This window comes from Lonchura striata, chromosome 8 (genome assembly GCF_050655825.1).
Source record: "Lonchura striata isolate lonStrDom1 chromosome 8, ASM5065582v1, whole genome shotgun sequence".
NCBI lineage: Eukaryota > Metazoa > Chordata > Aves > Passeriformes > Estrildidae > Lonchura > Lonchura striata.
In genome coordinates this window covers 28,725,951-28,743,039 of record NC_140710.1, presented here as the reverse complement: position 1 = coordinate 28,743,039, position 17,089 = coordinate 28,725,951, and the positions used below count along the sequence as shown (strand labels likewise).

The following is a 17,089-nucleotide window of genomic DNA, read 5'->3' as shown; positions in this document are numbered from 1 at the left end:
CAAATATCCCAGGTTGCTCCAATCCCCATTCAATCTGGTCTTGAACACTTACAGGGATGGAGCAGCCACAGCTTCTCTGTGCCAGAGCCTCACCACCTTCACAGGGAAGATTTTTTTCTTTAAATCTAATCTAAACTTATTCTCTTTCATTTTGAGTTCATTTCTCCTTGTCCTATCACTCCATGCTCCTGTAAATGGTCTCTCTCCATCTCTCTTGTGGGCTCCCTTCAGGTACTGAAAGGCCACCATGAGGTCACCCCAAAGCCTTCCCTTCTCCAGGCTGAACAATCCCAACTCTCTCAGCCTTTCCTCACAGCAGAGCTGCCCCAACTCCCTGATCCTCCTGCTGCCTTCTCTGGATACTCCAACAGGTCCTTGTCCTTCCTGTGCTGGGACCCCAGGGCTGGAGGCAGCTCTGCACAGATCCCTAATCCCAAAAAATCTCTACCATTTATTTAACAGTGCTCTACTCCTGTTTTCTAGATTCCCTCAACCTTTCAGTCACAGCATGAGAAGAACACAAGGCTTTACTTATTATTGTCAGCAAATAACACACACACCAAACCAAACACTGCAGCATCAGCCTCGTTGTTCAAGGTGTTGGATGTTTGCTACAGCACATTGTTTTCCAGACAGTTGAAAGATTTAAATAGAATATGATGTGACTTCTTTACATTGACTACCAAATAAAATTAGAAATTCAAAGTTCTCAAAACTCCCTGTTTCCTGGGAACACCCCAAATGCACTGAGAGAAGCTGCTGAAGCAGCATAACCTGGAACCCGAAATTATAGTGGAAATACCTATAAGCATTCTTGTAAACAGATCATGCATGGCTGATTGGGATAAAGGCTGCTGTGAAAGACCAGATAACCTACTAAAATATTCCGCTGCTGAGGATATGAGGGAAAGAAAGGCTATTAAAATGTTTATTATGGTAATCATATAAATTAATTTGAAAAAAATCCGCTCCCACTATACAAGCCTCATAATGAGCTTATAGCCTAAACACTGATGCTTTATCAGATTAAGCAGACTTTCTTCCTTTGTATTTTTTGATGTGATATATCTGCATGCTGGGTTTTTTCTTTAGAAGACATCTTCAATATTATATTACCAGAGAAATAGGGATGAAATACAGAAGTGTCAGCCTTTGAAAAGCAGCAGGATTTAAAAATGAACTGAGGGGGGGAAATGTCCTGTTATGTGTTAATATGAGACCTTTTTATTTTTTTTTTTAAGTAAGTTAATGTCATTTTACAGTTCAGAACTTGAGTTAGAGATAACAGAATTTACATGATCATGACAATTTTTAAAAGATCCCGTCACTGTTACTAAACTTTACTTGTCCTACAGACAAGTCAAAGCAATTTTCTACTTGTCAGAGACGATAAATCAGTTGTCGGGTGACACTGCCAGGTGGATTTGTCAAATCTCCCGTGAAGAAATTTGGTCTCTGCTTTCAGACTGCCTGTGAACTCCTGAGAGTGAAGTAGCAATTAAGAGACAGATTAGGAAGAGTTTGGATTTTTAGGGCTGCTGCCCCTTTCCCCAGCTTCTCTAGTATTTTTCTTTCTGCTTTACCGTCCAAGTGGGTGCACAGCATCAAGCTGCTGCTGGGTATTATTCTAGCACTTCACCCACAGAATTACAGTTTAAAGTAGAACAGTTAAAAAAAAAAAAAACTCCAAACCACACACTGCATTTGAAAATACATTATTTGGTTTATAAATAACTATTTCTCTTCAAGACAAAGGAACACCTTCAGAAAGATAAGACTCAAACCCTTTTTTTTTTAATCCATTCTGTTTGTCATTCTATGAGTTACTCAAAAGAAACAACTGGTATTTGAGTGAGAGCAAAGAAGTTATGGCAAAGATGTGTGAATGGAAGTTCATACCTCATGTGTACCGAACACAAAAAACAGTCACTTACTAAGAATAAAGGTGGAAATGTTCTAGTGAGATACTTCATGTACTGACATTAAACAAGTTCAACAAGACAACTGAGGCAAGCTGTTCCCTTTTTAGCCCTTTCTTCTCAAAATAAATGAGAATGGTGTTAATATTCTGTCTGGGCTGCACTTCTAAATTTTATTTAGGAGCCATGGCAGGTGTAGCAGAGAGACTCATTTGGAAAAATACACTACAGATAGTATACAAGAAATTAGAAAATGCAGAAGAAATGTTTTTTCCTAGTACCCTTGGGAGTCACACCCCTTGGGCATAGGGGTGATCCTCCAGTACTCTGCAGAGACTTTCCTGATGCAAAGAGCAGACAAATACAAGTAGCAGTTGACACTGGTCCAGCAGATAAGAAAAGATGGGAAGCCTCAAAGTGAAACCCAGAGGTAGCATTTCAAATGGAAACCTCCTCCCACGCAAAGGAGTCTGTGAGCCTCTCCAGGAACCAACAGGCCACACCTCATCTTTCAGATCTTTCATATGGACCTTGGAGTTGAGTTTGACCTCTAAGACTTGCTCTGTTCCACTCCAGGACACTGCAGGCATGGCTTCCCTGGGATTGCACATAACTCTGCTGTGTTTGCCATGTCATTCCACTGCTCTGAAGTTCAGAGAACCAGGAGAAGCAGCAAGGAATTTCCATCCTGCCATACAAAATGTGAGCTACTTCCCAACTAAAAGAAGGCAACTCCCTACTCCTGAGCCTGTTCACTGGAACACCTGAAAAGAGTAAGGTTTTTGATTGTATTTTCTGTCAGCAAGGAATGCCAAAGAATTTGCAGGTTTCAGATGAAGCATTGGTTTTGCTATGTCCTAGGATAACATTTGTACTGTCCTCTAAATATCCACATTAAATCCTCAAGCTTAAGGACTTTTTAATATCATTTTGACAGAAAGGCAGTTCATCCTTATTCCTGAGCTGTTGTAAAACAGGTCTTCTTCCTCTGCATGCTATGCTCAACATTACAGTAAGTGGGGAGAAAGACATTGCTAGCCACTGACAAAGCCTGAACAAATTGCCTGGCAGCAGCACTCAGTTCCCTGTCTTCCCATTTATCCAGGGGCTGAGTCAGAGCTGTCTTCCCCCACTGCAGGGAGGCAGCGTGGAAATGATGCCAATCTGTTTCAGAGGCTACAAGATGAACTAAGACCTTTGGTATTAATGTAACGCAGACACAATTCTAACTCTAATAAAGTCATTTATTGGAGCTGCTAAGTGCAGCTGTTCTTCCCTCACTGTACTATGAGCAGCAAGAGTAAAGCTGAGGGGTGAGGCAAAGAAACCAAGGGGGAAAATTAAATAAATCATTTGGAAAATAGCTGGACAGTAGAATGGCCAGCCCTTAGGCTGGAGCGCTACTCTAGATTTACATTACCATTAAGATGAATCTAATTGCCATCTGGGTAAGCAAGATTAATTTTAAAAGACACATGTCTTAAAATGTATCAGCAGTTATTTCTAAATATAAACTGTAACTGTCTTGCCAGAGAATCCAGAGCAGAGTTGCTCAGTGTCTTTAGAGGTGAAAAGTGTTTCCTTGGAAGTGCTGTGATTTCCCAAGGAAAAAAATCTGAGGATTTCTTCCTTGTATGAATAATTTATGTGCTTTGGTAGTCATAGTATTAGAGAGACACAATTATGAACAGGATATAACTCTTCAATTTTAAAAGTTGTTTCTAATTCAGGCTTCATTTGTACTACTGTGGAGGAAAAATAATCGTACTATCCACTCTCCCTCTTTCTGCTGTCACAGGAAAATTGTGCAAAGCACAGAGCCAGACAACATCTCTTTTAATCCTAAACCAACAGCATTCAGACTGCAATATGAGTTTCAAGAAAAAAAAAAAAAGTGAAAAAAACCTCAGAGGAATAATACCCATGGTGGCTCATCAGAATATTAAGGAGATTTCAGATTGTCAAAGCTCTGGAATCAGATGCTGATAATTCAGAGCTCCTGCCCAGCTCAGATTCCAAGCAACAAATACATCTGCATGTGTTGGGGAATAGATTTGCATTCATTGTTTCCTATATGCTGATAATTGGAAAGATTAAAAAAACCCCAAGGTATGCAACTCAGTAGCTACCCCTCATGGGTGCTGATGTTTCACTCGCTTTACTGGATATTTCAACCAGAGAAAAAGAACATCCTAAAAAGCTCCAAACCACTAACAGCTTTCACATGCCATGCCTTTGGACCAGCATGGCCTCTTGTACCAAGCCTGCTTCCAACAAAAACAGCACCACCCCGCTTTCACCCAGCATCCTGCTGGCAAGAGACATGGAGAAATGGATGGTGTACCCAGAAAACCACTGGGTCTCTCCAGCTGGCACCCCTACACTTGCTGAATTCTGCATTTTCTCCCCAATCACACAGAGCTCCTTTAACCTCAGAGCCCTGGTAACGCTCAGCACAATGCTAGAGGTTGCCTTTTGAGGCAAATTACTCCACTGCAGCTACTTTCAGCTGTATTTTTAGCCCCCAGGCTCTTCCAGCACTACATTTACAAACGTAACTCCACCTCATGTTTATACCAGCATACAAGCCCACAGCTGGTTAGACACAAAGCAGCAAGGGAGGCAGTGAGGATTCTGACTTACAGCAGTGGGCTACAAGAACATTGTACCAGTACCTTGCTACCTCTTGTAATTCAAGCTCTCCATTCACCTTCTGGTAAAGGTTTTCCTAAGGGGCTTAAGGGCACCCTGCACCCAACCCCAGATGAGCAAAGACAAGTTCAACTCCAGACCCCAATGGGAGCTGAATGTCACCTTTGCTGAAATTCCTTTGACATCAACATTCACAAAAACAATTTCCCTCGTGGCTTGAATTGCTGTTCCAAGCAAAAACTGTAGTTAAAATTAATAGCATGCTCATTTTATAACAGAGACACACACACAAAGCTGGCTAATCTTTGCTGAAAACCAAAAAGCCACCAAGGTTCCAGAAAAAGGACTGGAATAGATTTTTCTTTTAGGTAACCAGTGTTTATACCAACTTGACACCAGAGTGAAATGAAGCAGGGAAAAAAACCCAGCCAGTTTTATGAGATGGTGATTACAAATGCTACATCAGCTTTGTGAAATTACAGGAATGAATTATTTTTTCCAATGAGGTATTAATCCCCCCGTAAGACTTAGCTGAATGTTACATATCTGCAGAAAACTGCACATCTGCATCACACTAATTGTTTTTTTTTAAGTGTCCCCACAAAGAAGTAAACACACACCTCCTGCCCAAGATAAAAAGAAAAGGCACCACTAATTGAAGGGAGCTATAGCTCAGCCTCAAACTGAATCACTACTAGGAGCAACACAAATGAAGAACACCCCAGAATGAGAACTGGGATGTCGCTTCCTCCAGCTGTGCAAGTGCTTAAGTAATAAGCACATGACATACTGCAGGCCCCTGCAAGGACAAGAGGCCAACACAATGCCCCTAAAAGTCACAGGTCTGGCCAGTTCCATCACGAGTAATGAGAGTTCCAAGGAAACACAGGCATTTCCTTCCCTAATTCTCCAAACACCCACCTCCAGGATCTCAAAATGGTCAGCAAAAGAACTTAGTAAGGAAAGCACCCAAAAGTCAATTACATCATCTAACCAGGGTGTAAGCAGAAGGCCACTCAGGCTGGTCCAAATTTTCACCTACCAGCCCTAAAAACTGGTTAGTGAGCTTCCAGCATTTCTCATGGAAGGCACTTCCTTTTGGAAGGGAATGAAAAAAGCAACCTTAAAGCAGAGAAAGTAGGTCACAAAGAAGCCACATCCATAAAGTCTGGAAACAAAACAGGGAGGGATACTGTGTCAGCTATAGAATTGGGTGGTTATTATAAATGGAAATCAAAAGTACAGCTAGAACATCTCAGCTGGTAACCTGATGAAACAGATTAACTACCCTCCAAGTGATACATTACAGCTTTTCTAAGTCTCCTGCAAAGCTACTCTAAGTTTTAAACTTAATTGCATGCTTTTTAGACTGAACTCCTGATAACCCTTCTGAACTCCATCAACAACAATAGCAGTCTTGACAGCAAAGATTTATGTTGTTGGGCATCAACATCCCAACACCCCTCTGTCACCACAGCTTTCATTTGAGATTCATCCCAAAGCCTTTTTAGAGCCATCCAGGTAGAGACTAATCTGCAAACAGATGTGGTGGTTATGTTTTACAGCTTTACACATGTCAGCCAAGAGATCTCATGGCCTGGCCAGCAGATACCTGTGGTAATCCCATAAAGATGGCTGTAAAATCAGCCTGAACACACAGAAAGCCCAGCAGTCCACTCTCACCTTTTTTTTTTAATTCCCCAGAATTAAGTGAAACATCAAAGCAAATGTAACCTGTAATCGGAGCAAGTATTTTCTCAGCATGAAAGAAGCAGGTTGATTTAATTCTTGGCACCTTTTTATAGGAACACCTACCTGCTCAAAGGGGAAACTATCTTAACTCCTACCAGAGCACTTGCTGTGTCCCAGGCTGTCTGGTTTCCAACCTATTCTGAGAAGAGATTTGTACCACTGCAAAGAAAACAGTTAGTGCCTTTTGATACTATCAGCTATTGCTCTTCAAATTATTCATAAAGAAAGATTATAATATGTTTTTATAAAAATGCGTAAGTCAAAATATAGGACTAAGGAAAAAGCCTCCTTCTAGTTGATTATGTACAATTCATAATTGCTTATTGCCTCACAAATGTAATAATTAGAGATGACCAGTATTATATCATTATATATAAGCAGCAGGTTAAAGGTGCCAAGAGAGCCATTAAATCCAAATTACCAAAAATGTACAATTTAACTGGCCAAACACCATGCTGAAGTCTGGATCCAGATAAATTTGAGACATGATGATTCAGGTGAATGCTGCTCTCAGAGCAAACATGTATTTATTACTGACAGCCATGCTGCATTTTCAGATACTTTCATATTTTCACTCTTTTCTGGTTTTTTAACACAGAAAAAGCCATGTATTCTGACAAAATAAAACAGCAGAAAGCAAGTTGTGCCAGAATTGCAAAGAATAATGCCCTTTCATACCACTTAGGTTTTCAGCTATTATTACTACATTCCTCTCAATTTGTTTCCAGCGAAGTTTCAGACATATTTTTACTTTTACAACATGCAAATTCCCCATTTCCAGCACTGGTCTGTAATAACAAAAAAAAATTGCTTCCTTCTTATCATCCTTCCTTTTATCCTGCACATTCATAATTTCTGCAAACAGAGGCTGTTTACTTCACATTCCTGACTTCCCTATTAGTAAGTTAAAAAAAAAAAAAAAAAAAAAATTAGAGCAGAAAATGCTTAACTTCTGTCTGTAAAGCTTGTCTAGGCTGACAAAAAAAAAAAAAAAAGGCATTCTTCCTAATTTGATTTAATGGTTATAATGATTTAATGGCTATAAATTGAGAAATTAGCAACCACTGGCATCAAAATGAGGAGAGTTGAATTAGAAATGGCCTCAGTTCACACTGCTATGACAGTACTTATAGAATTGGACATGAACAGCTATAGGAGCTTATTTAAGCAGAGGAGTCACCAGCCAAGGGTATGTGGAAGCAAACTGACATAAATATTTATGGCAAGACCATAAAACTTTTTTTGCTACTTCACTATATGGGATCTAAAACTCATTATCTCTAGGGAGTTGAGGCTATTTGAAAACTTCAGTGAGCAAGGCCTGAGTTAATGGAAGGAGTTAAGGAAGGACCCCATGAAATCTATTCAACAGGGTAATTAATCACCCCACACCTCACTGACATCCTAAGCAAGTGCTGCCAGAGAGCATGAGAGAAAGGGACCCCATAAACCACTGCCATTTAGAAGACAAATCTTCTCAAACCTGGCTTAGAAGGATGTTGGTTTCTTTCCTGACTTCTTATTTTCCAGGATACCTATCAACTACCCACCATGCTGAATTAAAAAAAAAAAAAAAAAGATGGAAAATAATTACAGAAACATACCTCTAAATAGGAAATACTTAGTATTATTTGATGAGGCAGTCTAATGATTTCCTAGCAAGTGTGAGCACATTTTGTTTCTGGTGCATGATGTACGTGTTCCAGAATATTTAAGCAAGGAGGAAATGCAGTGAAGGCAGCAGCTTGTCTGTACAGCTTGAGGTATAACCTCATAATGTAAGTAGACATCTTTTCAGGAAGCATTTTGTCTCCCCTTCTTTCCTAGGGTCTGCACTGCACTTTTCTCCTAAGATAAAATACCTAACATGGAAAACTGCTATGGATCATTCAAGTGCTGGCAAAGCCAACTTGTGTAATCCACTGGCAGGGGGTCCAAAAGGCCACAGGAAAGATGCTGGAGCTCAAAGTGGTTTAACCATTCTTCTATGGTTTTTCAGGTTTCATCTGTGATGTATTTGCTTTCCCCAGTCAGTAGTGAAGATTACCTACCTGAAATTAATGATTTAGGCACCACCCAGCCTGCTTAGAAATTATGAAAAGCTAATGAGTGCTGGCTATCCAACACCTTCATACCAGTGGTCCAGCCTGCTACCACTGTAATGAGACAAGAGTATTCCATTTTGAAGGTCAACAAAGCTTTACCTTTGGCTTTTTGGGTAGTAAAAGGAATAAAAGAAGCAAGCAGATGTAATCACCTGAATGGAAGTCCCTCTCTCTGAGGGCAGCTTGCCCTGCTGACCTACAGATTTGGCAGGTAATAGGGTATTTGAGAGGATTATTAATAGTTACAGAGGTTCCAAGTTAAGCAGCAAGGCTTAGAGGCGCCCCAAACACAAAGCAGTGCTACCCAAGGCATGCAAGCAAAGCACTGTAGGTGTCTCAGGAGATCTGGCTTCTGTTGCCAAGTTTCTTGTATGTCCTTGGACAAGTTATCTGACCTATTTGTGCCTCATTTCCTCACCTTCTCAGCTCAGAGCAGCCCTCTCAAATAAAGCCATTAATGCTTTGGATGCACTCATACAGCAAGGCAATGAATGGTGCAAGTCCGTGAAACTGATCCTTCCTCCTTTAACCCTGATGGAATTGTTAATAAAGCAGTCACCATTTGTCAAGGCAAAATGGAACAGAAAACTGAAGCAAAGCAATCGCCTAATTTCCAAATGAGATTCAAGGACTGCATTGAGCCCTCCCAGCCACTGCTGCTTTGCACACATTTTCCTGGAACCCTCATAGCACACACTGTGCTGAGTAGTGCAGCATCTGTCCCCTATCTTGTTGAGAGCAGTATCAGTGCACTAAAGAGTCAGCTAAATGAGGGTGTGAATTACCTCCGCTTATCTCAAGCCAATCCACTGACTCAAGTAATGAGATCCTGAAAAAAGCAAGCAGGTTTTTAACTCTGTCATACAAGTATCAAATGGGGAGCAGAAATCCCTACAGAAGTGCCAAACCCACCTGTATTTCCTCCAAGCCCTTACTAGCAAAGGATGATGCATATCCCAAGAGGAGAAATGTAGTTATGCTGTTGTATTCCATGTAATAACTTCGAGTGCCTCTGTGAGGGATCTCCCAAAAAGCAGATGTGTCATAAACTTCCAGGCTTTCCAGCTTTCTCAGCCTAACCCTGAGGACTGCTATTCCAGAGCTGGGGAACATCCCAGGAGAGCACAAAGCTGTTGTTGGTGCATTTTGGCTCACTGCCTTCCGGTGCCTGTCCCAGAGACCCTGCTGCTTTAAGTTTGTTCCCTTTCCCGACACAAAACATCTCCTGAAACCCTAGGAAAAAAACCCAAAACCTCTCCTTCTGAAGCCTTAGAAGGTGGTAGTGGGCATCCAGCGTTTCTTACATCATGTTACGCGGATACAATGGACACAAAATGCTTATTCCTAGGCAGTTTTGTCTCCTTGTTGGAAATTTCAAGTTAAAACCCAAGGAATGTTCCTCTTTTTCAATTCTGTGCCTCCCAGTACTTTGCTTCAATTCCCTGCTACCAGAGTTAAGAAAGTTTTCTCAGACTGAATGCTACAGTCTACCTGAAGGAGTTTCCCACACTCTTCTCATGCCATCCAGACTGAGAACAGGACCAAGGTGAAGAGGTTCTGCTGAATCTCTTGGACTGTTACTGTGAAAGCCTAATACTGGGAGGGATTAAGTCTGAGATCATTTTTAGTCACAGATTCCTCAACACTTCTTTTCCTCTCACCACAGTACTGATTTCCATTCCCACACCGCCTTGGAAGCTGGGACTGAATACACACAATCCCCTCCCAGCTCCTGATACTCCACCGTGTAATCCTCCATCCACTTTCAAACACATTTGCCATTTTTCATGTTTGCTATATCCTTTATTCTCTGGTCCTGGCTACAAATTCCAAAAGACAAGCAAAGCAGCCTCTGTCTATACGGCACCAAGCACATCTACAGTGCAGCACAGTGTAAATAAAATGAATTATCTTAAGACAGAAAAAACCGGGGTATTTTCAATTAAACCATTAATAGCCAAGAATGCAGACACAGCACTAGAGGAAGAGAAAAGGTGCCTGCAAGTTTTAATCAAGCCAGAAACTCAGAGAAGCATATGCATTCTTATGCAAATCTACACCAGACACATCGAACATCTGCTGAAATGGGTGTCGTTTTCCCACAGTTTGCAGAATTAATGTGTTTAACTAAGTGCCTGCCAGTGCTTGCAGTGTAAGAGCTAATTTCTAATGGGGTATTCCCAGTTGGAAAAAAAAAAAATCCCTTTAGATAATAAAGGATCTAAATCCAGGACATGGTTTTACATTTACTTAAGTGCAAAGACCCCTTCACCTCCAAGAGCTCCTTACTTGCATTGCTCCAGCTTGCTTTACAATTAAAAATAATCCCGACTCTTGGAGAAGAGCCTTTCTACATTTTTGTGACCTTTTGAAACCCTATTAAAGAGAATTAACAAATGCTATTCCCTCCTGATCAATTTTATAAAGGTTTTCTGAGATAGGAGGGTGTCAAAACACACAAAGGGCTTTGAGAGAATTGTACAAACCAAAATGCAGCAATATTTCTTTTCCCTTGGTTACTTTCCTTGCAGATACAATTTGTATTTCCATGATTACTATGTGTCTTCACAGAGGATTTTGAAAGAATTCAGATGGGGTCTTAACTTCTGACCCTGAGGCTAAAAAGGCATATATGTCAAAAAATACTGAAGTCTCAGCTATTTTTTATAAAAATCTATAAATATCAGTTAAAAGGAATCCATGATCTCATAATAAGTCAACAGGTCACAGTTACGCTCTTCTTATCTTCCCTTTTTTTTCTCCTATTGTTTAAAAATAGGAAACAGCACCACATGAAAATGTTCAGCCAGAGATAAATTGTGTGACTGAAATACAGGAGTCAGGAAACCAGTGTTTTAAAATAATGTCATCCTCATTTTCCCCAGCATACTCTAGTATTGTTGATGCCTCCAAATATTTAAGTGACTTAATAAATTGGTAACCTAGGGAACACATGCAACAACACAGCCAGTTGAAGGAGTCCAGCTAAAAACTCCCCCAAAAAATTTATAACTTCATTTATATATAAATTCCTGTCAGTGTTCCTTAAAAAGAGGAAAGGCAAACAGCTTTAACGTCAAAGGGCTGGGAGTAAAGCAACCAAGGAGAAAACAGGCTGTGTCCAGCCCTCAGCTCTACTCCAAGTCACCTCTGCCAGTGCACAGGAGAATGAGCAGAGAGGCTCCCCAGTTCACCCTCTGCATGCTTATAAGAACTCCCCGTGTCAAAAAGGGCAGCTATAAGAGGAGCTGTCACAGAGCAGGCATGAGCAGATCACCTGCAAGAGCACCTCACTCATCTTTTGATATTCCTTGCTGCTGGCTGGCAAGGGAAAGCAGCATCTCTGCCCACAGCACACTAGACTGTTTTTCATCTGTAGCAAATGCAGTCACTTAAAACCTTGGTTTTGATTAAACTCTGCCTTTTACAATGGAGCTCCAACTAAAATTCATTGTTGCTTATCATCTCAACAAATCTAACAAAAGCTTTATGTTGTCAGTATTCAATGTCTGTCCCTCATTCTGTACCTGAAGGCTACGATAAGGTCAAACATCACCACAGCAGGCATTGTCCAAACACTCAGGAAATGACATTTCCCGGCCCAACAAGGTTTATCTTCCAAGCTTGCTTTTGCACCAACTTTCTGGGCGAGTTAAAAATAAGCCTATTGATCAGAAGGGAAAGAAACGCTGGTGAACACTGACCTTCTCTCCTTTCCAACACAAGACTGGCTGCACAGATGCCGTGCAGTTCTCCAGCTCCCTTTCAGCTTTCCAGGGGTCTCTGCACCTTCACCTTATCTCCTAAAAGCAAATGTTCTCCTGCAAGGAATTGCAGCTCCATGGCCACTCAGAAAGGCAGCAGTATACAAACCCCAGCCCAGCTGACTATCCGCACACATCCCTAGGAGGAGATCCCTCACTAACAGCCATCTCACCTAGCAGATTGCCTCTCTGCCTGGCTACGAGAATTTTGGTCATTCTTTTGTTTGTTTTTACATTAACTACAGCATTCCCACCTGCCCCTTGTTAGACGGCGTCTAGAGTACTTTGTAAGGGAGCTTGTGGAGATGAGCGGTAAGGTTTGGGAGCGGAGAGGACGGGATGTTTCGGGCATCCTCGGCAGGTCCTGCACCACCGCAATGAAGATGCCGCCACCTGGTGGGACCTCCTCGGGCTCGGCTGGAGGCCGGGGGGCAGGCGGGACCCCGGGCAGGGACGGTGGCGGCTCACAGTCCCCATCCCCACATGCACATCTCCGAAAAAAGCCGGCCAGCAGCATGAGCAAGGCTGGAAGGAAAGGATCTGCTGACAACAAGATGCTACTCGTTACCAAAGCCTGTTGGTACTCATCCAAAGCAAGACGGCTTGGAAGCGGATCATCTCGGTGTTTTTAGATGTGACTGCAAACAGTGGAATAAAACAAGAATATAAAAAGAAAAGGTAGATATAAAAAGCTGCTTTCAAAGTCATAGCGAGGCAGGCTGCAAAGAACCAGAAACCCCTCAGAACAGAGTTGGAATCATTGATATAAAAGAGCTAAGCAAGACAGACAACTGCTGGAATAGATAGCTCACAGAAATTGAGCTTTTGAACTGAATTTCACATGATTAGGAGATGTTTCTGCTCAGTGCCCAAGCCACAGCTATTTTTTAATCTCTGCATGACACCATGTATATTACCATGGCTTCAGTCCTGAGCATGAGTCTGGTATTTTTTGAGAGCCAATACTTAAAAGCCTGGAACTCAGGTTTGAGGCAGCCAAGAGATGTTTCTGTCTGGTTGCACAGGGTCTAGGCTTTTTCTGGAGTTAGAAGCCCTGTCTGCAGATTGATATCCATGAAAAAGGCATGGAGCCCTTCTAGCCTATGCGTAGAGAGCCTCCTCCTTCTGCCAGGAGAAAGGGGGGCGAGGAGGGTCATTCCAGCAGTGAGGAATGTCTCCAGACTGCCCGCAGGATTAGAGGACAAGGTGATGAAAGAGTCCACATCCTATCTGCACTCGAGTTTGTACAACTACCATCAGCTTTTAGCACTGCTGCTAAAAGAGAAAGACATTTCCTAGTCCAGATAAGGCCCCAGAGCAACAATGTCTGTTCGCAGGATGAGCACTCAAGAACAGACTCTTCCCTGTCCTATTTTTTACATATTTCAGCAACTCTTCTTTTGCAATTTTAGCACAGGAGCTTTTACAGCGAGCTTAGAGCAGGCACATCAACAATGAATCTGACAACTCCGTCACAGAAGTTTGCAACCTGTTTAGACACAGACTGTACATCAGGCAAAAAACGATTCTACCCCCATCACATGCAACATTTAACACCAATGCTGTGATGCTGGCTTTAGAATTCATTCCTACAAAATCCATGGATGTTCAGTCAGCCACACCAGGCAATGTAATTGCTCTGTTTCCACAGTTAGCACTGAAAATGCTGTCTATTCAGTTATTGCCCTGCCTCCTCCTCACAAAACCTGTTTCAAAGAGCAGAGAAAGAGACCTTGAAACATGGGTGGATGCTATCAAAGTCAGTTATCACTTTTAGAGAGCAGAAAAAAAAGTTTTTAAAAATCACAGCATTAATCCAGGCAAAACACCTCCCCCCCTCCTACCCCTTGCACACATGCCATGAGTCTGAATGGAAGCCGTCACCCAGAACACATGTCGATACATATTTTACAGAAACATTAGTTGTGTGTCAAAACCAGTTCTTGGAAACATCATCTAACAGCACTCACATGATTTGTGTTTCACGAGCAATTAAACCTATCACTCTGACAAGCAAATCTGCTGCTCCCGTCCACTGTTCAAACATCAGGTTAGAGGAAACTAATTATATTTCAAACTCCGTCCGTGGGTAAGGAAACTGTATTTCCATGATAATGTCCGGGCTAATTCACTTAAGCAGAAGCTGCTAAACCTCCAGAACACAGAATGAAACAGCCACCCTTGGAACTAGTGCAGCTAAGGCAGGAAATGCAAAAATAGCCAGACTGTGATTTAGATCTCGTAGTGAAGTCAGACAAGACCTCAGTGTCACACTGAAATCACATCCCAGACATTGTAAAGTCCTACTGTATTCACATCACTGTCATACTGCTGGCAAGCCGCAGAGACCAGCAATGATGGGACTTTACTGCTAAATTCTTTTCTCTGTGCTAACAGATGAAGTTTTACAGGCTCTGCAACCAGACCAGCTCCCCTCATGGCAGTAATTACTCCTTTGGACAGAGACAAAGTGGATGGCACACCACTGCCAAGTAGAGATGCACAGAAATAAACAGCTGTCTGTCTTTAAGTGGCCGCTGGGCTTTTTTTCTTCAAAATACAGGCTTCCACTACTAGGGACACTTTTCAGACAGTCACTTTTCATTTGGAACAACACCCCTGCACAGTGGTTCACGTTCACAGAGACACGTGGAAAAAAAATGCACTGACATCAAAAGCTGTATTTCTCACCATGCCAGAAAACGCTTCTCCACTTTTCATGTGCTTGATATTCCTTCCCTCCCCCAGCCATTCATGGTGAAATAATTAGTGTTAGTGTTCTCTTTGTTTATCAGACAATACAGACAATAAGGCTAAGCTTTCTGCTCCTGTTTTCTTTCGTTATGCTGCTCTGGTTCCTCAAACAACTGTGCAAGGCTTTACTTTTAATCCTATGAATAACACTTGTCACTCATAGGTTTGTAACCCATATTTAGCTGTGCACAAACATGGCACAGTTTCAGCTTGATTCATTGTCCACAAACTTCTCCAGATGTACTCACCAAAAAAAAAAAAAAAAAAAAAAAAAGGGCTAACAAGCAGGAGGAAACAAACAAATACTAGCTAATCCAATTGCAATTTCTTAGGGAAAGGACAGATGACACTACCACATGAGATTCTTTATGAAGGAGAGGGATAATGAGTTGTTTTTAAACACAGACTAGGAATAATTAGTTATTGTCCTTGGGCTACGAGATGTATTTTTACATGCTTGAAGTGTATGCTGATTTTTATAGCCTCTGAGCTAGGTGGGCCTCGTCACAGTGGATTTTCCCCCATTTATCTACACGTTAACGTCAAACTACAAGCACATCGCAACATACGACTTTATCAACAAGCAATGTTCCTCACTGTGGCTAATTTTGAAACCACATTCCTGCTTCCACTCATGGAAGATACAACTTTGGGTAACAATCAGATAGACTGGTGCCAGACATCCCCTTCTTAAGTACGTTCTCATTTTACCTTTAGAAAGTATTCTCAACAAACAAACAATCTGAAGGCAAATGGCTTTCTTTGGAACTCCTCTCAAGAACAGCAGAGAGATATTTTTGCATAAGGCTGCATTTTATAGTCTCAGCTCTAGGCTGGGATTAACAAAAGCAAGGTAAGCAAGAAGCAGCAAGCTAAACACAGTGCAAACTACTAAAAATCCCAAACTTCTATTACAATTAATTCTTCTAAGTATAACTTTGCTCATTGATGTACCAGACAGAAAGCAGACAGACAACCTCATCTCAGGTGAGGGATGAGGGACCAGCTTTTCAAGCTTCCAAAATAAACACAAAGGTCTTTGAACAGACCATGCTCTCCAGAAAACCTGCAGCCTGATCTTCCTCATTTGACATGTGTGAAGGCTGAGGCTGGTGGTACTCACAATAATTACCTGCCATCAGCCAAGAAACGCAGAAGAGTTGTTGCAGATAACTTATTCATGTCATTGTTGTGTTTCAGGAATAACACAACCAGTAACAGATCAATGACACAGGTAACAGAGGGCATTTGCTTCTAGTTTTACAGGTCAGGGAAAACCTGGAGAATCTTGTTGGGATTCAGGACAGGTGAGGAAGATGAAAGGGACAATCACCAGCATAAAACATGTTATAAAGTCCCAATGAAAAAAGTGTTTTTACAGGTTCTCCATCATCATAGAAACATGGAGTAGTCTGGGTTGGAAGGGACCTTAAAGATGGTTTTGTTCCAACTTCCCTGCCATGGGCAGGGACATTTTCCAATAGACCCGGTTGCTCCAACCTGGCCTTGAACACTTCCAGGGAAGGGGCAACAATAATAATATCAAACAAAGGTAACATGTGCACACACCACAACTGGTGCCTTTTCAAGGCTGGACCATCAAATTTGTTACAGAAGGGAAAACAAAATAATGCCTGCAGTACTCTTCACTCTGAAACGTGGGAGTAATTATCCTCAGATTACCAAGACAAACAAGAGGCAGAGACAAGGAAAAGATAAAACAGAATTTCCACTATTTAGGTGCTGATCGAGAGATAAAATCCGACTGCACTTCAGCTGGGAGCCTAAACAAACCAGAGGCCCGGCCACATAAATCAAGCTAATTTTAAAAGGTTACATACCAGGGAGAGTTTGACAAAGAAGGGGAAACAACCCCGCGTCCTGCACCGCTGAAGATCTTAACATCCTTTTCATAAATTATAAAGGTGCCAATGTAACGCAGACCAGTAGGTCTGGGGCGACGGGACCCGCGATATCAGCACCTCCCAGGCCTTTAGTTGCTCATTAACACTAATTAGGTCCGGGAGCGCTCAGCCCTGCCGGCACCCGCATCCCGGACACGCATCCTGGGACCCCGGGCACACAAAAGCTTGGGACGCGGATCCCGGCAGCGGAGCATCCCGCAGCCCGGGAGCGGGGAAGG

The 17,089-nt window shown here is 42.0% G+C and overlaps 1 protein-coding gene across 7 annotated transcripts in view; it reads right to left on the bottom strand.

Moving 5' to 3' along the window:
- The window catches only part of RASAL2 (RAS protein activator like 2), a 163,047-nt gene that overhangs the window by 145,596 nt on the left and 362 nt on the right, over window positions 1-17,089 (bottom strand). The window contains exon 1 of one of the 7 annotated variants that reach the window (XM_085586677.1): window positions 1-17,089. This exon is cut by the window's left edge and continues 10,952 nt beyond it. The exons of the other annotated variants lie outside the window; for them this stretch is intronic. The gene's annotated coding sequence lies outside the window, so the exon portion shown is untranslated. 7 annotated transcript variants of the gene reach the window in all.